The sequence below is a fragment of the Ahaetulla prasina genome, chromosome 1 (genome assembly GCF_028640845.1).
Source record: "Ahaetulla prasina isolate Xishuangbanna chromosome 1, ASM2864084v1, whole genome shotgun sequence".
Taxonomy (NCBI): Eukaryota; Metazoa; Chordata; class Lepidosauria; order Squamata; family Colubridae; genus Ahaetulla; species Ahaetulla prasina.
Window position 1 is genome coordinate 89,704,147 of NC_080539.1, and position 27,729 is coordinate 89,731,875.

General features: G+C 39.4%; 1 long non-coding RNA gene across 1 annotated transcript; it reads right to left on the reverse strand.

Annotated features, from left to right (window-relative positions):
• Positions 1-6,068: 6,068 nt before the first annotated feature.
• LOC131188513 (uncharacterized) lies at positions 6,069-27,077 on the reverse strand. Its single transcript, XR_009152793.1, has 3 exons — positions 26,951-27,077; positions 7,784-7,925; positions 6,069-6,151 (listed from the first exon to the last, which is right to left on the reverse strand). It is a non-coding gene; the product is annotated as an uncharacterized LOC131188513 (long non-coding RNA).
• Between the last annotated feature and the right edge of the window lie 652 nt (positions 27,078-27,729).

Consider the following 27,729-nt stretch of genomic DNA (forward strand, 5'->3'; position numbering starts at 1 on the left):
ATTCAGCTGCTTGGCAACTGACTCATACTTATGACACTTGCACTGTCCCGGAGTCATGCGATCCCCTTTTACGACCTTCTGACAAGCAGTCAAAAGTTAAGATTCACTTAACAACCGTGTTACTAATTTAAGAACTGCAGTAATTCGCTTAACAAACGTGATGGGAAAAGTTGTAAAATGGGACAAAGCTCAAATTTAACAAATTTCTCACTTAGCAACATAAATGTTGCGCTCAGTTGTGGTGGTAAGTTGAGGACTATTTAATTTCTGTTGTACCTACAACAACGCTACCCAGCTTTGGTCTCACTCCTTGCTTTTTTAAAAAAAAAAGCAAACTGAAACCCTCAAATTGGGAAACAAAGTGACCCACAGACCTATATACGTACTAGCATCTGGTGTTCTAAAAATACTTTCCTGCTCATTATAAAACTAATGCTACATTCAAGTACTTTTTATTACTTGATTATTATTATGGGCCTCTGGTGGCTCAACAGACTAAAGCAGTCTGTTATTAACACAGCTGCTTGCAATTACTGCAAGTTCAAGTCCCACCAGGCCCAGCCTTCCATCCTTTATAAGGTAGGTAAAATGAGGACCCAGATTGTTGGGGGCAATTAAGTTGACTTAATTTGATTTGTATATAATATACAAATGGATGAAGACTATTGCTTGACATAGTGTAAGCCGCCCTGAGTCTTCAGAGAAGGGCGGGATATAAATGCAAATTTTAAAAAAAAATGGCACTGGTTCTTTAAAGTAGAATGTAGCAAATAAAATAGAGTCAGAATTCATACCAAAGCCTTGGAAAGAAATGTCATGGCACATCAGTTCATACTTCTGTTACATTATCAGGGGATGCTCAGCTGCTACATATTTGATGACTTGAAACTGAACGTATGAATGTTCTTCAATTAAAAGTACGGTGCTGTTTCACATGGATGTTCAAATAATGAGCCATTCTTGGATTCACACTTAACAACTCTGATTGACTTCTATAATACCAAATGAAGAGGAACTTTGAATTAATCTTTGTTTTTGTTTTTTGGTAAAGTTTTTTATTTTTAAAACACATTAAAATGAAAGACAAAACATACAACATTTATGTAGGTATCACTGTTTGTCAGCTATTCAAGACAGTCGTTTCCTATTATTTACACATAATTCTATCTTATTATTTACACATAGTTCTATCTTACTCTACTTTTATTTAACTACCGTTCCTATTTTCTAACCATTCATACCATTTGCTCCAGACCTTATAATATTCTGTGTCCTCTTTCTCTTTAATTTGTTTTGTAAGTTTGTCCATCTCTGCACATTCTAATGTTTTTTTAATTAGTTCTTCCTCTGTTGGTGGATTTTCATTCTTGAATTAATCTTTGCATTGACTTTCTATGAATTTGGTTCGTATTCTCCAAATCCATAGCTAGAATTTATTTGATATTACAAATAAATCGGTGAGATCATCAATGGCTTTGGGGTGAGGTACCAACTGTACGCTGATGATACACAGCTGTACTTTTCCACCCCAGGCCATCCCAACGAAGCTATCGAAGTGCTGTCCCGGTGTCTGGAAACTGTACGGGTCTGGATGGGGAGAAACAGGCTCAAACTCAATCCCTCCAAGACGGAGTGGCTGTGGATGCCGGCACCCCGGTACAGTCAGCTGCAGCTGCAGCTGACTGTTGGGGACGAATCACTGGCCCCAGTGGAAAGGGTGCGCAACTTGGGCGTCCTCCTGGATGGGCGGTTGTCTTTCGAAGATCATCTGACGACCGTCACCAGGAGGGCTTTTTACCAGGTTTGCCTGGTTCGCCAGTTGCGCCCCTTCCTTGACCAGGATGCCTTATGCACGGTCACTCATGCTCTGGTTACCTCTCGCTTGGATTACTGCAATGCTCTCTACATGGGGCTCCCCTTGAAGAGCACCCGGAGGCTCCAGTTGGTTCAGAATGCAGCTGCGCGGGTGATAGTGGGAGCCACACATGGCTCCCATGTAACACCACTCCTGCGCAGTCTGTACTGGCTACCTGTGGTCTTTCGGGTGTACGTCAAGGTTTTGGTGACTACCTTTAAAGCACTCCATGGCTTAGGGCCAGGGTACTTACGGGACTGCATGCTGTTACCGAATGCCTCCCACCGACCTGTACGCTCACACAGAGAGGGACTCCTTAGGGTGCCATCAGCCAAACAATGTCGGCTGGCGGCCCCCAGGGGGAGGGCCTTCTCTGTGGGGGCTCCCACCCTTTGGAACGAACTTCCCCCTGGACTTGTCAACTGCCGGACCTTCGGACTTTCCGCCGCGAGCTGAAGACCTATTTGTTTGTTCGCGCAGGACTGGCATAGGATTTTAATTAGTTTTAATGTTTTAATATTTTATAATTTATGGGGTTTTATTTTAATGTTTTAATTCGGCCATTTGTGTAATAAGTTTTTTAACTCATGGTTTTATGTGTATATTGCTGTCGTTTTTATCTTGGCTGTAAACCGCCCTGAGTCCCACGGGAGAAGGGCGGTATAAAAATTTAATAAATAATAATAATAAAATAATAAACACTTGACTTCAATTGGAGTAATAAACTACTAGGTAATTTTTCTCTGAAATTTATTGTTGAAAGTCTCCTAGGATATATAATACATTGTATCATAGCCTGACCATTTGAGATGAGCTTACATAACACACTAGGCTAAAAGAGTTTGGCAGGAATGTGACCTGGTGTGTCATTTGGACACAACTTCCTGGTTATTCAGAATACAAAGAGTGGTCTCTAGAAATTGGGATCACATCTTCCTGAGGGAAAGCTTTATATATTCTTTTTCCCCTCTGATATTTAAGATGTATACACACAATTTACTCCCACAGTAGTTGGCATCAGTTGCATAGACATTATAAAGAGTTGACCGACACCAAACAAATTTGATTCCTATGCTGGCTGAATAGCTGATAATTCTGTGTGTGGCCTTAGTTGAAGAGGAATAAATAAAATGTCTGCTTTCTTTATTTTTTATTGGATTTAGAAGGCCACCCAACTCCAATGACTCCAGACAATTAAAAAAGAAAAATAATAATAAAAAGAGAAAATGGCACATTTGTCCAGACAAAATGTCCCAGCCAAAGTTCCCATCAAATTATCATTTTTAATGTAAGAAAAGGAAAATATTGCAAAATTGAGAATTATACCGTTTTTAATTAATTCACTTAAAATTTAACAACATGCTACCATAATTACTTTTAGGCTTAAGCAAAAAGTATCTGTCTGGTCTTGCATACTTTTTTGACATGTCATTCACCCAAAGGGCCAGCGGTTTAAAAACAAATACTGTGGATTAAGGAGAAACATCTTCAAATTCTTGAAGGATTATAGCAAACAAAATGAAGGAAACTTGTTTCCTGTTGTTCCAAAACTACTGATGGAAATAGCAGAATATGTCTGAATGTTAGAAGGAAATAGCTAGTATCCATCAGAAGAAAATAGTGTCACTGAATGGTCAGTAAACCTCTTCTTGAGGTACACAAAGGAAAACTTGATGGTCATTCGTTATGTTTGCAAGATTCTTGTCCAGGGTAAGAAGTAAGGCACAAATAACACTAAAGAATTTCCAGGGGGACAGCTTTTTCCATCACGCAATATGATTCAGATCAGAGGTGGTTTTCAGCAGGTTCTGACCAGTTCTAAAGAACGGGTAGCAGAAATTCTGAGTAATTCAGAGAACCAGTAAATACCACCTCTGACTGGACCCGCCCCCATCTATTCTCTGCTTCCCAAGTCCCAGCTGATCAGGAGGAAATGGGGATTTTGAAGTAACCTTCTCCTGGAGTGGGGAGGGAATGGAGATTTTATGGCATCCTTCCCCTGGTGTGGGGTGGGAATGGAGATTTTACAGTATCCTTCCCTTGCCACGCCTACCAAGCCACGCCACAGAACCAGTAGTAAAAAATGTTGAATCCCACACTGATTCAGATGTGAAATGTACTAAGGTGGATTGGTGGATTTATTCCCTTTACAATTAGACCAAGTGGAATTCCTAGAGCTGAAGATGGTAGGAAACCTTCCCCTATTTCTTCATCCAGAAAAAAGTTAGCACTACAAAAAGCTAGTTGAAAAATGCACTAAACAAATAGCTCAAGGCTGCTTGTTTTAGCTCAGTTTTTTTTAATGTGGCTCCTTCTTTACTGAAGACCTAGTTTCCAAGCCAGCTAAGGCCTCTTTCTCTTCGTCAGAAGAAGAAGAAGCTGGCATGCAAAACACTAGATTGCTTAGTACATTTTTCCCCTCCTTCCTTCCTTCCTTCCTTCCTTCCTTCCTTCCTTCCTTCCTTCCTTCCTTCCTTCCTTCCTTTCTTTCTTTCTTTCTTTCTTTCTTTCTTTCTTTCTTTCTTGACTAGTCAGTTTTGGAAAGAGCAACTATCTTGCGGCAGAAATTCCCAGTTCAACAAAACAGCAAGGACATTACGAAATTTCACACTGACAGAAATCAAATGATGATGTTATTTAATCACCAAGGGACTCATTCTGCACTGTGCACCAACACCAAGTCTACTAATCATATAAGACTTTGTCTATTTTTGAAATGCTAGCTTTATTTAAACTCCAACAGTGCGGTCGTGCATGAACTTTCTCTAATAGGTTAATAAAGCTCTTAAATTGGGGGAAAGTGTTTTGGGGAGGATATGATTATGGGTAGATCATGTTTCTGAAAGCACCTCTTCCAATAACCTGGGCAAATATGACCACAGCCATTAGAAAAGCAAACTACTACTCCTTTCTTTTTTATTTTTTTTATTTTTTTTTATTTGTTTGTCAAACATGTACAAGGTAGCAAGTATAAGTATGAACATAAGCATGAAAAAAGGAAGTAAATAAGATAAATGGGGGCAGTAGGACAGGGATGGTAGGTATGCTGGTGCGCTTATGCACGCCCCCTTTACGGACCTCTTAGGAATGGGGTGAAGTCCACGGTAGACAGTTTAAGGTTGAAGCTGTGAGGGTTTGAAGTTGTAACAATGGAGTCAGGTAGAGCATTCCAGGCATTGACCACTCTGTTGCTGAAGTCCTATTTTCTGCAATCAACTTTGGAGTGGTTTACCTTGAATGTGTATCAATTGTTTGCCCATGTTGCCCGCCTTCAGGTGAGGGAGAGGAAGAAGATCCTGTAAGCAGCCCAGCCTTCCAGGCTTGCATAAATAGGCAGGGCATATAATGATCTGATTCCTATCAGAAGGATGATCAGAAATGCTAGTTTAAATCAAGGGCCTGTTCCCAGTGTGGAAAAGGAATGCCAACTGAGTATGCATGTCTTTGTCTCCGTTTTCAAATCAAAACTCATTTGTATCTGTATTGCCATTTGAATCCATTTCCTGTCCTAATTAATAGCTGGCTAAGAGGAAGTCCCAAAAATGCTTGCCTTTGTTTCAGCCCAGGCATTTCTAAAGTTTTCTTTCAAGGCACCATGGGGACAGAACACCAGCCAAAGGCAGCAAAGAACCAGTTGAATAGATCTTGCTTTCAGATCCAGCCAGAGAATTTAAAGAGACAGGTTGAAAAAGAATTGCAACCTTGTTGGCTATTACCGTGAGTGTTAAACATAAGGAGGCTGTTTTCATAGTTCTGAAAACACTGGTAGCAGTCTGAATTTTCTCTGCCATGAATGTGCCTTCCAGAGCAGATGCCAATAACCTAGAAAAATGAGTGTTCCCTATTTTCTTTAGAAGAACCCCCTAGTCTCAGATTTGGGTGGCTTGATCAACAAAGTACTGCAGTGACATCATTCCTATTCATAGTCAGATCAAATACGATTCTGGATCCATTCAGCAGTGTTTCCACTGACATAACTCTTTCTTTCTTTCTTTCTTTCTTTCTTTCTTTCTTTCTTTCTTTCTTTCTTTCTTTCTTTCTTCCTTCCTTCCTTCCATCCATCCTTCCTTCCTTTTTCTTTCTTTTTCTTTCTTTCTCTTTTTCTTTTTCTCTCTCTCACATTTTCTCTTTTTCTCCTTTTCTTTCTTTTTCATTCTTTTTGTTTTTTCCTTCCTTCCTTCCTTCCTTCCTTCCTTCCTTCCTTCCTTCCTTCCTTCCTTCCTTCCTTCCTTCCTTGCTATACCTGTTGCATGATTTTACTCTGCCTTCTGCTTTCTGTCCTTTGAACACTCGTTCCTATACAGAGCAAAGAAAAATAGGAAAGATGGAAATCTCCAGATTTTAAAATATGTGACATTATTCTTCAAACATGGAAGGAAAACAAAACAGGTCAGTTGTTTAAGGACTAATAAAACACTCATGTCTCAATTCAGGTCTCCTACTTCCTCCCAATGATCACAAATTTTATTTATTTATTTGTCACAACAATATATATAAGCATCACACACAAAAATTATATAGTATATAAACATAAATATGAGGAAATATACGGAGGTATAAGCATATATATATATATATATATATGCTTATATATATGCTATATATATATGTCTTTGGTTATTCGGGTTTTCTCCCGCGTAAAATTGGAAGTGTCTTGGCGACGTTTCGACGAAATCCCATTCATCATCTTCAGGCTAGGTGTTTACAGCTATCGCCAAAACTGAACACTTTAACAACAGAATAATCAGAAAAGCCATCGAGATAGAAAAACGCCCACACAGCATGAACAAACAAGATGATACCTCCCGCCTACCAGCCATTTGGAAACCTGCCCTTATTGACAAATGAGTCCCTAACATGAGTAATGACACCAGACCCACACTCACGAGGTCCACACAGGATGTCACCACCACACATCCACCCAGAAAGCAGACCCAAACCCACACTGATCATGAAGCACGACCAAGGACCAGAAGCCAGACTGCAGCTGCAACATTAGCCTTTTCAAACCCCTCCAATCTATACATGCAGCAGACTGATACCCACTATGAAGATGTAGCACGACCACGAACACGAAGCCAAACAACAGCAATGCAGCTCACCAGCTCAAATCTCCCTGCAACTCAGACTAATCTGAGCACAACCAAGCCCCCACCCAAACAGGACACCCCCCCAGCCAATCAGAGCACAAAAAAACCCCAGCCAATCAGAGCACAGCCAAGCTCCCACCCAATCAGTTCAAACCCCCACTAGCAGTTAAAAAGGAAGAAACAGCTGCAATCACACATTGCTCCCAGAAGCACGAAGCTAAAGCCTGAAGATGACGAATAAGACTTCGTCGAAACGTCGCCAAGACACTTCCAATTTTACGTGGGAGAAAACCCGAATAACCAAAGACCTACATATATATATATATATATGTAGGTCTTTGGTTATATATATATGTGAAGAAAAAAGAAAAAACAATAGGACAGGAATGGTAGGCACGTTTGTGCTCTTATGCACGCCCCTTATGGTCCTCTTAGGAATGGGGTGAGGTCAATAGTAGAAAGTTTTTGGTTAAAGCTTTTGGGATTATGCGAAGAGACCACAGAGTCAGGTAAAATGTTCGTTTCTGATACCTTTTTATTTTTAAAAGGCTACATAAACCTTGCTTTTTAAATTTAATTTACACAGTGCTCCAAATTTTCATTCTGCACGTTGCTTGTCTTGCCTGGCAGAGCTGTAGATGTTGCTATGTTCTAATGGGAAAAGATGTCTAAAATATTACCATAACCCCTCAGTAGGACAGGCAAAGGCCTTTCTTAGCATTTGGATCTCCTACAAGAACCTTCAGCTGGGGGTGGGGGTGGAGGGGAGAAGATAAAGTTTGCTATTGTTAGCTCACAAGTGGCTCAGACTTCCTGGCAACTGAAATGAATTACTCACCTCCTTTATGCAGGGTTTCAGAAACAGTTCACTGTTTTGTAACAAAAAAGGCATTCAGGCAAGGGAAGATGGCCTCACTGGGCTCTGAAAAGCTAGCTTTAAGACAGTGAATGGACACTGGAGCCTCCCAGCTGAATGACCACTGTGGGAAAAAGGGAATTATGTCAGCCCAGATGCATTTCCATCTATTTGTCCCACTTTTCATTACATTTGTTCTCTCTCTCTCTCTCTCTCTCTCTCTCTCCCCCCCCCCCCTTCTCTATACTCCTTTCCTGTCCTTTTAAGCAATTTTACAAAAGTTTAGATCCACTCAAATCAACTCCAGTGGCTCGGTTTTCACATTATTGCCATGGTAACATAAACTTTTTTTTTCCTTAAGAAAAAAAAGCCAAAGAATAAGAAAAGCTTTCTTTCTTTTTTCTTTTTTTTTAAGGCAAAAGTGAATTTGGCACAGCGAGTTGTTGCCAAGCAGAATGAAGAGCATCGGGAATGGACCGGCAGCAAAAAAAATAATAATATTTGGGTCTGTATTGATATGGAGGGAAAAGATATAGGAAAGGAAGGGGGTGTGTGTGTCTTTATTTCTTTCCTGCCAAGAAATCAAGAACAACTTATTTTCAGAAACAAGTGAACGGTGCTTTGGGAAACACGATCAATTAAAGTTTAAGGAAAAAAGGTTTTGAATGCTACTTTGTGTAAAGAGAGGAAAGGAAAGAAAAAAATGAGTTATTCCACCCACTACGTTAGAAAAACACACCATCTATAAAATAGGAACCCAAGAAGTGAAAAGCATGGACAATCCCCATTCAAATACAGTAAGTTATCTGACTCATTGATTGGTGTATGGTACCTACTTCCCAACTTTCACCATATTCTTAGGTCATCTATATCAGGGGTCTCCAACCTTGGCAACTTTAAGACTCGTGGATTTCAATTCTGGGAGTTGAAGTCCACAAGTCTTAAAGTTGCCAAGGTTGGAGACCCCTGATCTATATTGTATTAAGAAGTTTCAGGACATCACTGATTGAACATTGCCCATGAGGAACTGAAAGAAGCATTCATTACATTTTTTTTTTACTTTGTGTAAATGATACAATAGGCCTTTCAAACATGCCTGCCGGTCTTCTCGCCCCACGCCACCCCCAGTCTCCTTGCTAAGAATAACCCTAATGTTTTCTTCCTGCCTTTCATGAAATGTTTGCTATTCACCCTGGTAAACATTAGCAGCTCAGGCTAAGGCAATCCCATGGCAGCATGGTGACATGGCAATTTTCTGCAAAGTTCTATTCAGTTGTTCTCAGAGTTATGAAGAAATATATGCTGAATAAACATAGTGGCCGATGGGGCAATCTTATGCAAGTAGAGGGTCTTGGACAAAGGCCACATGCTGATATTCTGCTCCCTGAACTAGTGGAGCCTGTATGTGGGATGATTATATAAAATTTTAGCATATATCTATCTGCAGTATATATGACTGTAAGGCCCTTATTGGGAAACCTGTTCTATAAATAAACTGCTTTTTCAAGTTATTTATCTGTTTTAAGCGAGATGAAGAAACCATTTTGGCTCTCAAGGGTTAAACAAGGATGGGAAATCTCCCAGGCTTGTTTCAGATCCATGATTCTCACCTTTAAATTCCCATTTTCAACTAGCCTACTTAATTAACTTAATCCTTGTCAGTATTGTTTTCGTTCATGTTTTTAAAAAAATGGAAAAAGAGCAAGGGTGCTCTTCCGATTGAGGCTTCAGCTCTCAGCAGTTTTAGGAAGAGTATTCACACCTCTGAACTTTGGTATTGGAGAAGACTCCTGAGGATATCATGGATAGCCAAGAAAACAAACCAATGGATTATTGAACAAATCAACCCGCTCACCCAAGGAACAAATGATCAGGCTCAATGTATCCTTCTTCAGACACATTTCTAGCTCTCTGGGAAAAAAGTTCTATGGCAAGGAAGGCAAGGTAGATTGATTTTGTTTTATTTATTTAATTAAATTTATATGCCACCGATCTCATTATTGAGCAAGTTACAATGCCAATGAGGGCACCATTGGTAGACTTGAAAGAACAGGTTAGGGAGAAATCTCTCTACAGGTAAGTCCTTGCTTAACAACCACTTCAAGTTGTGACCTATCCAGCTCTCCCTCAGATCCAAATGCTTGACAGCCAGTCCAGATCTATGAGCTATACAGCAACCATGTGTCACATGATTGTGATTTCCAATCTTCCCTGCTGGCTTCCCACAAGCAATCAATGTGGAAGGAAGCCGCATTGGCAAGAAATTGGAAGACACGTTCATGTGAAGTCCTTGCTTAACAACCCATGGCAATTAATTTAACAGTGGCACCTGGGGACTGCTGGGATTGCTGTTGCTAAGTAATGCAGTCATGTGATATTACATTTTATGACCAATTGCTTAGCAACAGAAATTCCAGGCCCAATTACTTCACTAAGCAAGGGCTACCTGCATGTAGTTGCTAGCTGAAAATGACTCGATGACACGTAAACAATCATATGCACCCATTCACAAACTCCTCCAGAACTTTTATTCATATTTATGGAAGGTGTGGATAAACCTAGTTGGGTAACTTTTGGACCATTACTTGGTAAGAAGTCAAAATTCTTCTACCAACCCATAATGGACCAGTATGTTGGATTATGGTGCATAATTTTCAATCTTGCAGCAGACTGATTTAAGATAGATAATACACACACCATGAGTTCATATCAAACCTTTAAAGAGGCCATTTTAATCCAGTCTTTGATGTGAATCGTTTAAATCATGTTTGTTAGCCACCTAATAACCGATGGGATAGCAATAAATAAATTTAGTGATTTAATACTGGCTTTAAAAGGATCAATTTCCATTTTAGGGCATTAAAGATTCAAAAGCACCCTACGTCTCAAAGATAATTTTTTATTTATTTGGGTAAAATTAAGCCAAATAGCTTCCATTTGGTGAGTTCCCAGTACACTGGTATATATAAAACCTGAAGCAATAAAATATAGCCTAATTATCGCTGCCTATTAAGTTGCCCTGTAATTTAATCAAACCAAGTACAAAGCACCAGGGAATGTGGTCTTAAAAGAAAAAGAAGGAAAGGAGAATGGGGATAATCACATCGCAGGTCTTTAAATGTCAGCACTCTTATTTTAGGTGATAATGTCAGCACTGAGGGAAAGGTTGACAGCATTAACCTTGATAGCATTATGGAAAAGCTTGCTAAGGAATTTACAGAAAGCCTGATTTGCTTGGCCAAGAATTAAGCAGCCTAATTTCAATCTTGCTATTCTCTCAAAGATGTAGACCTCTGATGTGTTGTGGTCCGCCAGCAGCCTGTGGATCTGGCAGCGGAGTCAGACAGTGAGGAGACTGGGGAGGAAAATGGGCCAGTCTTGGAGTCAGGGGAAGGCCCCGACGAGGGCTTTGCATCAGAGGCAGAGATGGGGCCAGGGCTACCTGGGAGTGATGCGTGGACTCTGGAGCATCCAGAGGTGGACAGCAGGCAGGCAGAGGAACAGGAGGAGCCTGCTCCTAGTGCACACATGGGAAGAGCTGCCAGAAGGCAAGAGCAGCTGAAGCAAAAAGGATGACTTGGGAGTAAAGCCAGAAGATGATTGGCCCCTCCCATAAGGCTTAAAAGAGCAGCAATGAGCCGTTGGGTTCTTTGTAGAAAATCAATGTTTATTCCATTGCTTTTTGTCAGTGTCTCTTGAACTTTGTGAGGTTTTTGCCAAGAAAAGCCTTTGGCAGGTTGCCAAAAACCACAAAGTCTTTGGTGATAAGGCCAAAGGACTGCTTATGACGAATTTGTTTTGGACTAAGCTGAGAATGAATTAATTCTCAAATGTTCTAATAAAACAAGTTTGTTCAGGACTGCATTGTGTTTGGTAATCACTACTTGGGCCTCAGTCATAACATGATGTAGATAGAGATACAGATGGATAGATATAGATGTAGATATCTGCAGAACACCTAAAGACATGTAATTATAAGTCAATTAAATGCTATATCACTTTAAAAGGATACACTGCTTTCTATTTTACTTTAGTCCAGTGTTTCTCAGTCTTGCTGGCTGGGAGTTGAAGTCCACCCATCTCAGAGTGGCCAAAGTTGAGAAACACTCCTTTAATCCAATGTAATTGTCCAAGTTGTCCAATACAGTTCAGGCCTGCCATGTACATATGAGGAGGAAGAAAACACTCATCCTTCCCCGGTACAGGTAATCCTCGACTACCTCGATCACAACTGAGCCCAAAATTTCTGTTGTTAAGTGAGCTTTGCTCCATTTTATGACCTTTCCTGCCATAGTTAAGTGAATCACTGCAGTTGATAAATTAGTGACCTGATTGTTAAGTTAATCTGGTTTCCCCTTTGACTTTGCTTGTCAGAGGCTGAAAAATGTGATCACATGACTTTGGGATACAGCAACGGTCATAAGTGTGAACCAGTTGCCAAGCATCTGAATTTTGATCACAGGATCACGGGGATGCCGCAACAGTTGTAACTGTGAAAAACAGTCATAAGTCCCCCTTTTCAATGCCATCATAACCCTGAACGGTAACTAAATGAATTGTTGTAAGTAGAGGATTACCTGTATTTTAAAACTCTGTTCTGTCCCCCATGAATTGCATGTGGCTTCTGCCCAAGTGGGTGCCAGGGGACTACAACCAAAGAATTATAACTTATGGTTTTTCCACGTATGATGATCAGACTGAACCAGTCTGATCCAGGGGTGAAATGTAAAATTTGTTACTACCAGTTCTGTGGGCGTGGCTGGTGGGGTAATGTGACTGGGTGGACGTTGCCAACTTTTTTTTTTTTACTTTTAAAAGCATTTTTTCTACAACCTCTTCGGCCTTTTAAAAGCATTTTAAAATGCTTTTAAAAGCCTGTGATGATCAAGCAACTCAGCTGGGATCGCCAGAGGGAAAAAAAGCTTTTAAAGGGTTCTGACGATCCCAGCTGAGTTGCTGAAGAGGTTGTAAAAAAATGCTTGTAAAAGGTTCTGGCGATCAGGCAACTCAGCTGGGATCACCAGAGGAGCCTTTTAAAAGCTTTTTTTTTACAACCTCTTCGGACGAAGAAGTGGTAGAAAAAATGCTTTTAAAGGCTTCTGACGATCCAGCTGAGCTGTGCGATCATCAGAGGCTTTTTTTTTTACTTTTAAAAGCATTTTTTCGGCCGAACTCTGATGATAGCGCGGCTCAGCTGGGGCAGGAGAGCTCAGAGATTTTTGCTACTGGTTTGCTGAACCACCCGCCACAATCGCTACCAGAACAGGCGATCCAGTCTGAACCAGGAGCATTTCACCCCTGGACTGAACCACTGTGCCAACATAAACAAAATAGAATATAGAGTGGTACAACACAATATGAATTTCACATATCATAACTTGGTATTCAGTTACTACAATGAACAGTAATGACCGTTCTAACAGAAAACTGATATGATATCTCTGATGTAATTTCCTCATTCCGTAGGTGGCCTTCTATATTCCTAATCCTGCAGCATGGGAAGATACTATCTAGAATGACCCCCTGCATTCTAGAAAATGACATCTGTTTAAGTAGCCAAAAATGTTTGGCAGGAAAATACCAGCAGCTTGTTATTTTTATTCTACTCCCTCCCTCCCATACGCTTTTCTTGCCTTCGTATTTTCAGAATTTTCAGCCCTTCATTATATTCATAAACATGGTCCCAAGGCCCACAATGCTCATAAGCCTTGGATCCCCCAGAGACCTCTCAACATGTGGCCGTTTTGAATTGGACAGAAAGATGACAATTGTAAAAGACATAATTGGAGAGAATCAACACATTAATTATGCATAATTTAAACCCTTGAAATAAAATGCAATTAAAATCGATGTAATTAAATGAATTTAAATGAAATGTTATTTTTATCCTAGTGGGCCGCAAATGCCGAGAACAGCCTCTGGTCCAAGCAAAGTTTGCCCTACAGAAGATTCTTGTTTTGCTTTTAAAAGACAAAACAAAAACCAAACAGCTCTTTTACTTCTTTATTTCTTTCTCTTAACTGTTGCCATGTTCAAAAAGTTATTGCTGCTTGAATCAGAGGAGATCAAGGCCATGAGACAGCTGCTAGACAGCAGCATTTGGCAACTTAGCGATCATTTGACAGCTGTACAAAGGCAATAGAAATGAGAGCAAATGCAAAAGTCAAACACCATTTCTCCATTAGGACAAGAGTATCTGGAGTTGGTTTGTTTTTTTGGTTTTTTTGCCGAAGCACATGGAACAGCTGACAAACACCCTGGACCTAACTAGTAATTACTTTCAAGTTTCTGACCTTCACTACTACTGCAAAGGTCTAGCTGAGCCTTAGTCACACAACCAACCATTCATTATGTTAGTCATGTTCAAACAGCTTCCAGGAATGATGACAAAGCCCTGGGAAAGACATTTGTATTGTCCCCATGGTGTCCAGAGGATTTGCTAAGCTCTTTGTCATCATTCATAACTCTCAATATCTTTTCTGACACTCCCCTGGTCCTTTCACTAAATATTTTAAAAATATTCCCAACAAGTATTTTGTTCCATCCATTTTAAAATAAACTTGTTTGAGCTTATTGTCATATACATATACACATATACACATATTTGTGTATTTGTATATATAACCTGTATACACATATTTGTGTATACAGATTATATATTGCAGATAACCACTATCAGCAGAGTATGTTTAGTGTTAGTGTTGACACTGGTTTCCATAACCTCTCTAGGATATAATTATTCTGTTAAATTGACATATTTAGGATCATCCAATTAACAATGGCTAAGAAAAATGTTATACCTCACTTTTAAAATGAATAATTGTTTTGAATTTAGATTTTTATGGCATGGATTGCAACTCAAAACATACAAACATATAAAATATATAAAGGCATGCTCTGTAAAGGCATGCTCTGAAAAAGAAAATACACAGAATGTGCAAATTAGAAGAATGTGCAATGTGCAAATTAGAAGAACAGTAGAAGCAACACATTGTTAGATAATTAAGAATCAAATGTCAAGAATAGGTTTAATATCAAATATCAAGCACGTATGTTCCGATAAAATGATATGTGGGGGGGCTGAGTGTCCAGAATAACTTTTGGATGCTGGAGAAATAATTTCCAGTTGGATAGCATCAGAGACATACACATTAGATAGAAAATTCAGCCTCTTTAGAATGCTTAACAAGGTGCATAATTGTTTCAGTTCAAAATATATTAAAGGCATATATTAAACAGAAGAATTCTAACCTCCGTTTTTAATGTCTTAATTTCTCAGTATATATAAGGCTGGAAATGATTTAGGAGAATTTGTGTCATGCATTCTGAGTCGGTAGAATTACAAAAACTGTAATTTCTTTTTTGAATGTACAGATCATTTCAGTGCCTGAACATGTAGCCTACTGAATGTTGCGAAGTGAGAATAGATCGCCGTTATTTTTGGCATATCTTCTTACTATACTCCTTGGTTCTAGCTGCTAGTACAACATTGAGCAAATAAGTATTTCTGCTGCCATTCCTCCATTAACGTGGCTAAAACAGAGGCTAAAACGTGGCTAAAAACAGAGTTGCCTTCATCCTGTGGTGAAATCTGAACCAGTTTACTACCGGTTCGCTGGCTGCACATGTGCGCTGTATGTGTGCAAGCGCAGTGTGCACCATGCACCATGCACACCAAAAGGAGGCATGGGGTAAGTAGAATAGCACCAGGGGAGGGGGGGTGATCAGCTATGGCGCGCATTTATTTTTTTTTACTTTTAAAAGCATTTTTTTACAACCTATTCGGCCGAATAGGTTGTAAAAAATGCTTTTAAAAGTAAAAAAAAGGCTCTAACAATTGTGTGGCTCAGTTGTGATCATCAGAGCCTCTTTTTTTTACCTTTTAAAAGCATTTTTTAAAAGAAGCGGCAAGCGTGGAAGCAGGCGACTGGGAATTGGGTGGGCATGGGCGGGGGGGGGGGGGCAAGGATTTTTGCTACCAGTTCTCTGAACCACCCATCGCCATCACTACCGGATCGGCTGATCTGGTCTGAACCGGGAGCATTTCACCCCTGTCCTCATTTCATTCAAAGCTAATCAAAGCTTTACTATGGAGCCAAGATATTAAGAACCATAAGGAGAAAATGTGTAGGCCCCTAAAAAAAAAATCTAAGGAAAAACCAATAAGTTTCTACAAGTGCAGTTTGAGGCTAGATCATCTTTCCTGTGTCTGAAAAAGACTGAGAATCATGTATGTCAGGCCTATGTTTACCTAAGCAGTTCTACAATATAGTCACAATTTAGTCACTCTAGTGCATGGGTGTCAAACTCGTATCATGTTGCTGTCGCGTGACATTTCGCAATGTTTTTCTCGTTTGGGGAGCTGGGGTGGGTGTGTCCTGCATGTGATGCATCCGGCCTGCAGGCTGCCACGTTGACACCCCTGCTCTAGTGCCTTTCAGATGTGTTGCAATATAGTTCTTATGGACTTAGTTGGCTAAAGGTAATGGAATCAAAGCCTCATATATTTGATGGATAACAAGCAACGTTGAATTACAAATAATTAACAAGGATATATAATGTCTGTTGGTATTAGACCCACCTGGACACAATATTTCTTTGATGAGGATCCCTCGGCTCATAAGCCTAGTGGGTACAATAATTTAATACAGTAGGTATGTTTGCTACTTTGTATTTATTTTATAGAAACTGTTCCGAATTTAAAATGACTATGCATAGTAACTACCCAAGATTCCACCAATAGTCATAATTTGAATGAGCACCTATGGTTCTCTCTGGTATACCAGAGAAGAAAAAAGCCAGATACATTTCTTCCAGAATTAAACAAGGTGAATGTTACCATATTGACTTGAAATCCATGACTTAGGATATGGGGATAATTCTGCACAAGACTGCCCAATTTTGTTCGGTTTGGGGTTTTTTCCTCTTCTTTCTCCATCTTTCTTTCTTTTCTTTTTTTAAAGTTTTATTTCCATTTCCAACAACATATTCAATGTACAGTCTCTTATTCAACATTAATCATTAACTTTCATTTGTTACTTATTCGGGCCTGCTCAGCTACCACTTCCTTCCTTAACACAACCTTTCCTCTTCCCTTCTCTACCTTCTTCTACTTTCTCCATTCTTCCTCTCTTTCACTTTTCTACTTGCTCTCCTCCTTCCCCATTCCTCTCTTCTCCCCTTTCTAACCCTCTCTCTTTCCCCTTTCTTCTTCCTCTCCTTTCCCCCTCTTCTACCTCTCTCTTTTCCTTCACTATCTCTACTCCTCTCTCCCTTTCCATTCCCTTCTGAAATGGCAGCTGAGCAGCCCCAATTTCGTTTCAAATTATTCAAATTATTTCTATTTTTTTAATTACATATCTTCAATCATTCCTGTACATTAATAATCCTTCATCTTCCACCCCCTCCCCCTCCCTTCCCCTCCCCCCCCCAATTTCACAAAAGCAAGTACAGGGTATAAAGTTAACAATCATAAATTAAAATACAACATATTTCTCCATCTTTCTTTTACGCCATGCAAACTGCAAATTGGTGACAGCATAACAGCTTTTGGTTTGCTGTCACGATGAACAATAGTGGGAAAACATTTCATATATGAGTCTCCTTCACATGGAGTCAGAAGTTAGGCATACCAGGAATAGTTTTACTATCTGATCTCCTGTGTATGTTGACTTAGTGGCCTAGAGACTACAATCTATGCGAGCCAAAAGTGTCTTATTGAAAATGCATCTAATGAAAACTGAAAAGAAAAAGACTTGCTGTGGGTAAATATAAGTTGCCAAGGGAAATGTGGGAAATAAAGCTGGAATGACAAATGAAAGATGACCATGAAGATGGGGGCAAGTTGAAATGTCAGTATTTGGGAAAGTGAAGGAAAGGAGAAAGCTTTTCTGTATTTAATCTCAGGTAAATGGGGGTCTTTTTAAATCCTGAAATGAATGTGTTTCTTCTTTTTCTTAAATTAAGATCTGTGCCCTTAGTTGTTTTCTTGTAATACACTTCTATCCAAATTGATAATCAATACTGGGGTTCAGCTTTATTGCACTAGAAAAATGAATCACTTTTTAACTCCCATTTGGAGAAAACATTGCAAAGAAGGTGAAAAAGAAACAATGTAGAGTATCAATTTAATACAGTGCCTTTTCTCCATCAAAACTTTATAGGCTTCATCAGCATTGCCCTGGTCTTTGTAAACTGCAGCATCCTGTATAATAGGAAAGTTTCAATAAGCAATTTGCACTTCTCTTATAGAGAGGCTGCAAGTTATGGTGCTTGCAACAATGACATTTATATTTTTATAAGTATAAATGTTCCAAACAATCACGTTTATATCTGAAGAATTTATCCGTAAGCTCTTCAAGAGAGTTCGTAATGCATCTCGCTGTATTTTCCCTGACATTCCCTAGAAAATTAAAGCCAAGACCAATAATCAAGATCTTTTTAAAGTGCCCATAAAACTTCATATAGGCAGCCCTTCCCATTCACTTCATAGTTACAAGCTGGGAGACAGAGGCAGACCGTTGCAAAAAGACTTCCAGTAGTGTTGTGGTGATTCACATGTTTTTAAAAACATAAAGTAGATGTTTCCCCAGAAATCATGAAATTCTGGGAGGCTGAAAGTCAGATTATCATGATTCAAATCGTTAAGGAATCCTTCATCAAGCTTTTCTTGAGGTTAGCAAAGGTTAGCAAAGTAATTATATTTTTCAAACTGGTGAAATATTTTTTTATTTTATATTTTATTTTATATTTATTTAATATTTTATTTAATATTTTATTAAATATTTTTTTATTTATAATTTTTTTCTATATTTTTCAAACTGGTGATTAACCAGTTTGGTCTAATAGTGAAGAGAGCACATTAAAAACTAGGAGATCATGAGTTCTAGTTCTGCCATATACCTGAGGTGGTGAGTAACTCTGAGCCATTCACCCTCTCTTACCTGGGAAGCAGGTAATGTCAAACTGCTTCTGAAAATGCTGCTAAGAAAGCCTCGGGGACATTGTAGTCATCAGAAGTCAGTGCCGACTCATGATTCTTCTTTACCTCTAGAAACTCTTTTCTGCTCAGGTTGACCACAGAACCAACCATTTTTCATACAGTGAGGATCTGCCAAAAAAGCATTTCGGGTGAATCACAGTTTGCAGGGGAGGGGTGTTGCAGTAATTGCATGTTGAAAAATATGTCCCTATTTACACTCTCCAATGCAAACCGTAGAGTTTAGGTCACAGAGAGGCAGAGATGTCATACCTGTGTCTTTCCTTAGGACCCACACACACTCTCAAAATCTTATTTCATAACAAGGTTGCCCTTATTCCCTGATCTGAATAGAACTTTATACTGGCAAACGCTAATGTTGGGATTTGATGTGACAAGTTTGTTGTTGTATTTATTTATTTTACTTTATTGTAATTACAATGGATTGTGATTATAATTATTGGATTATAATTAACAATAAAATACTAAAATACCATTAAAAATTGGGAAAATATGCATATCCATGCATAAAATATGCATATCCAATGTTTATATATATATATAAACATTGAGAGTGGAGTATTAATCCTGAAACACACTGTTTTATGACTCAGTGTTTCCCCGAAAATAAGACCCTATCTTATATATGTTTGAACCCCGAAATAAGTGCTTGGCCTTATTGCCATATGCTCAAAAGCCTGATTGGGCTTATTATCAGGGGAAGTCATATTTGGGGGAAAACAGGGTAGCAAAAAGGCAGATCTGACGATGCACCATTTTCAAAGGGTCTTTCCGCCATATCTTAATAACCATTTAAGTGCCTACTAACTAGGTTCTAAGAATAGCAATGTTCACAATGAGCTCAAGTACATTGCTACACACTCCTTTTGTGAGACATACCCCATCCTGCTCAGATAGCCTCCCCGCCACTCACCCAACACATTCAAACATATGAACCTTCACTGTGCAAGATATGAAACTAGAGGAGAACAGCCTTGCAAGCCTTTATGTTCTGGTATCCCTTCATGAAGTCTGCATTTTAGAGGTGGGATCCAAATTTTGATATCACACCTATATTACCTGGCACCAAATGAATAGGGATTCTGCCCAACAAACTCCTGTAGACTTTTTCTTAGAAGCTGCATAATTCTTGGTTTTGAAAGAAAGTTTATAATATCATGCAAGAGAAAACGATGGATTGTTTCAGCTTGCAGTTTAAAGAGTTTAAAAAGTACATGACTGCTTTTTTTACTTTAATTCACATTCAAATGCCCAGTTAAAACACTTTAAAAACTTGGCCATAGAATTCACATTTATTCCCAGAGAACATGTAGTTCTGTCTTTTTCATTTTTGTAATAATCTTGGAAGTAAAGGGTAATTATTCCCATTAGGCAGATAAGAAATGAAAACAGCAGGGAAAACTCTTCTGAGATGAAAATAGCTCCAGAGTTGTAGAGAGGAAGAAATTATGAGGCCCCCAATAAGTACAGTATATCATTTGACTTATTAATTTGGGAGATGTGACATTCCTAGTCTTCTCCCTCCTTTCTCCCACATTGTTTATTCAGATTAAAAACCCCAGTTTGCAAGCTCAAGTGAGATGGAATAAACCTTTTAAGATGTAACCAATCAATGAAAGCAATCCTGGGAATTCCCTAAGAAGCTGAATTAATAAAGCTCTAAACCGAGTGATGCATAACACTCAATTATGGGCAGCAACACTACCAGTGGTTCTACCCCCACAATCCTTCAGAAGCAATTTGAAAACCTGCAGACAGTCTCACCTCTGCCAACTTCAGAATGCAGAATGCCATGGGTCAATTAATGCTTTGCCCTCTTTCATTTCCGTTAAACCTTAGGAAAATGCAAAGGATGCCTTCCAGGTGTCCAATCAGCTTCCTGTCCTCTGTGCTGTTGACTGTCTTGGTATGGCAAAAATCCCCTTAGCTTCATTTAAATGAAAGAGAAATAAAATGACTTGCCAGGTGCATCCGTGGGGGGAAGGATGTGGGGGGTGTCAACATCTACAAGAAGTTTGATGACATTTGGTGACCAAAGTGCCGCCTCTTTTGTACATGCCTCAAAGGTAAAGGTAAAGATAAAGGTTCCCCTCGCACATACATGCTAGTCGTTTGCTGACTCTAGGGGGTGGTGCTCATCTCTGTTACAAAGCCGAACAGCCAGCACTGTCCGAAGATGTCTCCGTGGTCATGTGACCGGCATGACTCAATGCCAAAGGTGCACAGAATGCTGTTACCTTCCCACCAAAGGTGGTCCCTATTTTTTCTACTTGATTTTTATGTGCTTTCGAAACTGCTAGGTTGGCAGAAGCTGGGACAGGTAATGGGAGCTCACCCCGTTACAGGCAGCACTAGGGATTTGAACCGCTGAACTGCCGACCTTTTGATCGACAAGCTCAACGTCCTAACCCCTTGAGCCACTGTGTCCCTCAAAGGATGGAGTTTCATGCCTCAAAGGATGGAGTTTCAATTGTAATTTTATTCCAGCTATTCTGCAACTTTTGCAAAAGCCTTTCCGTCACCCTATGTCCCATTTACTTTTTCCATGTATGATATGGGGGGGAAGGTTTGTCTGAAAGTTTGCTGAATTCTACTTGGAAAAATCATGGGGGATAAAGTTAGTTATAAACATATTAAAGTCCTTGATGCTGCATTGCAGACTCCTTTTTTATCTAGAAGCTAAAGGTAGCAGAAGGAACTAAGCCTCTAAGCAGTAATGGGCTTAATAAAAGGGAAGAAATGGGGGTGGAAGTAGAATTTGGAGGAACCTTGGGAGAGAATGACCATCTGATCCTGTTGTTGTTAGTTGCTGTTGTTAGTTGCGAAATTGTGTCCGACCCATCACGACCCCATGGACAACTTTCCTCCAGGCCTTCCTGTCCTCTACTATCCCCCAGAGACCATTTAAGCTCACATGTGATCCTAACATTCACCATATCTCAGGCACGGAGAATTGAAAAATAGCATTCTAGAGTTCAAGAGAACTGACTTTAATAAGGTAAAGGAAAATGTAGGAAGTATTCCTTAAATGGGAATCCTGAAAGGAAAAATAGTTCAGGAGGGCTATAAAATAAGATAATTAAGCCCCAATTCAAACAATATTTTAATCATAACTTTGTATTATTTTTTATCATAATTTTGCATTTTTATGGTTATGCTTTCACCTCTTTTAATGTTGTAAGCCATCCAGAGTTGCCTTGTAGCAAGATGGGTGGCAAATAAATTTAATAAATCCCTCTGGCAAAAAAACAAAACTGGTTATGTAGCTAACTTTAAAAGCCGCTACAAAAATATATGCCACCAAATAAAGATTGAATGCACCAATTATCACATCAAATAAGAAGAAAACCTGTGCACAAAATCCAATCACACTTTCTATAATTTTGTAAACAACAAACTTAAAGACTTGAGATCCATCCCACCCCTAAAAGGATCTAACGGTAAAGAATGCAATGATGAAGCAGTTAAAGGAAACCTCTTTAAATACATTCTTCAGCTCAGTCTTTTTTAACAGCAATGGCTCATGCCCAACATTCCCTAGTCGTACCAATAATGACTACAACTATCTAACACAAATAGATTTCACAGAAGATAATGTTGAAAAGGCACTACGTAGACTGAAACCATCTCTATCTATTGGACCTGATGGACTATGTGCATACTTTTTAAAAAAGCTTTCCATTGTTATAGCAGAACCCCTAAGCATAATCTTTGAAAAATCTTTCAGGACCAGCTCCCTTCCCAATCTATGATCACTAGCCACGGTCATCCCTATCTTCAGAAAGGGAGACCCCAACCTAGTTGAAAATTACAGACCAATCTCTTTATGCTGTGTCACCTGCAAAGTCATGGAATCAATCATCAACCAATCCATTACCTTCCACCTAGAAACAAACAACCTATTCTCTAATAAACAATTTGGTTTCAGAAAAAAATTATCCTGTAATCTACAACTTCTATACTGCAAAAACATATGGACTACAAATCTAGATCAGGGCAAAGCAATAGATGCAATTTACATAGACTTCTGTAAAGCCGTTGATTCAGTGGTACACAACAAACTACTTCTAAAACTAAAATCCTATGGCATCTCCGGCCCCCTCCATAATTGGATAACTGTGTTCCTGTCACAGGCAACAAGTGGTCAAAATAGGCAGTGCTCTATCAAATCCTGCACCTGTTAATAGCGATGTCCCCCAAGGCAGCATTCTAGGACCAACACTCTTCATATTATACATAAATGACCTTTGTGATCATATTATAAGTAACTGCATTCTCTTCAGTGATGATGTTAAACTATTTAACACTACCAACAATGCTGCTACCCTTCAAAAAGACCTTGACTTTGTGTCGGAATGGTCAAAAAATTGGCAACTCCAAATCTCAACCAACAAATGATCCGTCTTACACATTGGCAAAAAGAATCAGAACACAAAATACAAGCTAGGTGGACATGACTTTGTAGATGATCTCACTCTGTCAAGGACCTTGGAGTACTAATATCAAATGATCTAAGTCCCAAAGCCCACTGTAACAACATCACCAAAAAGGCATTGAGATTTGTAAACCTAATCTTGCATAGCTTCTTTTCCAGTAAGATTACACTACTAACACAGCGCATGCAAAACATTTGCTAGACCAATTCTCGAATACAGCTCATCTGTCTGGAACCCACACTGCATATCGGACATTAATACAATTGAGTGCGTCCAGAAATATTTCACAAGAAGAGTCCTCCACTGCTCTGCTCACAAGAAAATACCTTATGCCACCAGACTTGAAATTCTGGATTTAGAAAATTTAGAACTACGCCGCCTTTGGTATGACCTCATAAAATCATATACTACAATGCCCTTCCTGTCAATGACTACCTCCGCTTCAACCACAACAATACATGAGCACACAATAGATTCAAACTTAAAGTGAACCGCTCCAATCTCGATTGCAGAAAATATGATTTCAGTAACAGAGTTGTTAATGCCTGGAATGCACTACCAGACTCTGTGGTCTCATCCCAAAATCCCCAAAATTTTAACCTAAGACTGTCTACTGTTGACGTCACCCCATTCCTAAGAAGTCTGTAAGGGGTGTGCTTCAGAGCACCAGCATGCCTACAGTCCCTGTCCTTATGTTCCCTTTAGTTGTATTTATTTTATGTATTCAATTCATGCTTATACTTATATATATTATTTAATATGTATTTGACAGAATAAATAAATAAATAAACCAATAAAATAAAAAATACTAAGGAGGAGAAAATGGGGCACAGCTATTGCGACCCATGTAATTGCATAGAATTCACCGAGAACCAAAAACGAAACATTTAAGAAATGGGAAAAGAATGATATAACAAAAACAGAATATCAAAAAGTAACCCAAATCTGTAAGGATGGATCAGAAAAGCTAAACGTAAGAATGAGCAGTGAATGAGCCCTCTTTGGGTATGTATGGACCCCCAGAAACTCTTTCGTAAGAACACTGAAACCAAATGGATTTGCCGTTAGTTGACAACCATACACAATACCTGGTCCTTAATCAGGGGTGGGTTCTACTTACCTTTACTACCGGTTTGCATTGTGCCTGCATGTGCGTATGCGCTCTTCTGCACATGTGCAGGAGAATTTTGATGACGTTTGGGCCAGTGGGTGGAGTCTCCCGTCAGTTTTACTACCGGTTCTATAGAACCGGTCCGAACCAGGGGCAACCCACTACTGTCCTTAATGGATCTCCGTTAAACTGAGGGAGGTATAAAGTGGGGTCCTTCAGGGTTCTGCTCTGGGGTCAGCGCTCTTCGACATTTTATACATAACTTAGCTGAGGGAACAGAAGGGATGCTGAGCAAATGACACAAAGTTTGTGGAGGGGAGGGTATTACTAACTCTGCAAATGGGAGGCTGAAGGTTCGAAAGGATTTTGATAAACTTTGAGCCTCCAGTGTGCTGCAGCTGCCAAAAAAAAGCCTATGAAATCTTGGGCTGCACCAACAAAGCATAGCATCAAGATCACAAGAAGTGATTGTTTTGCCCTATGCTGCACTGATCAGATCACAGTATTTGGAACATTGCATCTATTTCTGACCACCACAATAAAAGAAGAATGCTGAGAAACTGGAAAGAGTACATAGCAGAGCAACAAATGAAGTGAGGGGCTTAGGTGCTAAATCCCATGGACAATACTTAAAAGAACTTGGCATGTTTAAAGAAGGCTAAGGGGAGACATGACAGCATTCTTCTAATACCTGAAGGTCTGCTATTGGGAAGAAGGAGTGGATTTATGTTTCATAGTGCCTGAGGAGGGAATCTCCCCCTTTACAAGGAGGATTCAAACTCAAACTAAGGAAGAATTTCTTGATCATGAAAGCTATTAATCAGTGGAACAATTGGCCTCCCAATTGAGTGAGTCCTCCATTTCAAACAAATTTTGGACAGCTATTGGCTTGGTATGGTCTGAGGATTCCTGCCTTGTGCAGCGAGTTGGACAAGAAGACCCCTCCAACTCTATGATTCCATGAATTCCCAAAGTCTTCCCAGCTGCCCAGCTTTAATGTCTCACTAAATGGCACTAAATGGCCACTGTGATGTCTGAGGGGAAAGGCGATAACAGAATGTTTTGAACCTCTATAAGGAAGCAAGAAGAGAATTATGGTCAGTTTGAATCTAGGAGGGAGGTGATGGGACAAGGCAAGGGAAGGAAGGCAAGGCTCTTGCAAAAAACCAATGTGCCCACAAGACCTGCAGAATCAAATCGATTAAAGGAAAATATCAGCTTCTCTTAAGTTTCCTGTGTACCAGAGCAGGGGGGGAAATTGATTTAACTCCTAAAAACCACTGACAATCTGAGATTGATCCGCTCTGGAGCTAATCCCAAAGTAGTACAAAAGTTATGTATAGCACGATAAGTGCATTGTATTCTGCAGAGGAAAGCAAACCTAGTTGCATGCTGCTCACTAAACTCTGCCTTAAGACTGACTGCGGGAAAGGACACAAGGAGTAAAACGTTTACCCTTTACAAACAATTCTGCATCATAGCCATACATGTACTGCACGGTTGGCATTTTTGCAAATTCCAGGGTTTTTATACCTACTTGCTCCAAAACTGACACTGTTGAAGTTGGACATTAATTGTTCTTTAATAAAAGACAATCATAAAACATGCAATTTAGTGCTTCATTTCTTCCAATTTTCGGACTAGAATCAAACTGTGCTAAACTAAAAGCTATAATCCTCTTGGTTCTGCCTGTAACAAGCACTATAGTCTGTGAAGGGTTACCGACCCATAACAAGTAAATTAATAAGCTTCAGTAATTATATCTGGGTCACTTTGTTTTAAACCATGAAATCAAAAGCTCTCTCCCTATTAGTGCAATAGCGCAGGAAGTACTGTAACTGGTCATTGGTGGTCCCTTGATAAGCCATCTGTGAGTATAATATACTGAAAGATTTTGGGGGGAAAAGCTTTGACTATACTAAAAGTATACAGACGTTTGTTATTATCAAAGATGGGCTGAAAGCATTTCTGGTTTTGTTGCTCCCCAGTTGTGTTATCAGTTTTTCTGTTCCTCTCTTGAACTCTGTCCACTCAAAATATTTTGGCTTATTGCCTCTTCTTTCAGGTTGATTCAGTTTTACGCTTCCTATCCTAAATAGCCTAGGTAGGAGGCAGCGGTCTAAATGACCTTGAATGATCTTGAAAAGCTAAGCAGGGCCAGATCTAGTTAAATAGTTGGTTGAGAAACCAACCAGGAAATACCAAGGCTAAAAGCTACACTTGGAAACCTGATGGGAAAAAAGAGATTCCAGAAAAAGAGAACGCTAAACCACTTCCAAATAGTTGCCAGTGTCATGCGCATGTTGTTAGGTTCAGAAACTGAACCTAACTCAGAAGAGCATTTATTCAGTTATGGCAAATAGAACCTTGGTAGAAGTAGAACTTGGATGGAAAGATCAGAGACAGCAGTACTGAAGCCGTAATGCCTTTGCCAGTGGTATGTGAGAAAAGTAGCTGAATTTCACAGTAGCAACAGAAGAAGCAACCAGGCCAAGCTTTTCAGCTGCTGCACACCACACAGCTCTAGCTCTTTCAAAAAATTGTTCTTCATGCATGAGGAGAGATGGTAAATTATAAATCTCGAGGAAGGGGCATCTACTCACCTTCAGCCGAACATGCTCAGAGTTGGCAAAACCATTTAGGCCACTATGACAAACACCTTGCTTAGTTCAGCATTCTTGACAAATGGTTGAGAAATCCTTTCCTTCTGCTGATACTTTATGCTTCCTGCCAAATGTTCTTGTATCCTTGGCTGCAAATTTTGCAGAAAGAAGGGGAAAATCCTTTGGATTAATTATCTGGAAGGAATGTTCACCATTTACCATTTTAAAAATAAGAATAAAAAAATGTAAGTTGGAAATCATTTGAACACAAGAGAAGCTGAAAACTGGCAGCTTTGTCCATCCCTTCTCAGCAGCAAACTCTTTTTCTTACCTCTCTTACCTAATACATAACTTCATGGACACACCATGATCTTCAACAGGTGGACTAGACTCCACATTACACAGGTTAACATAGGTGGCGGGGGGGGAACCCTAGCAAGTTCCATCCTGGCTTCTCCTTATAACTTCTACTGTGAACATTGTTGTTCACAGTAGAAATGTGTGTGTGTGATTGTTAATCTATATTTGTAATTATAGCACATTCCCTTATGCCTTGACTGAAGCTACTGAACCAATATTTTTTATCACTTCATTGTCACAGATCAGGCTTTAAAATTAAATCGGTCAAACACCATGTTTATTATAAAGATTATTTTTAGCCACTGTTTATCTGCTTACACTAGAGTGCAACTTTAAGAAACTTTTGTAGACCACTTTGAAAGCCCCTTGTGTTTAATAAGACTTCTAAATGAAGTCACAGACAACAAATTGCCATTACT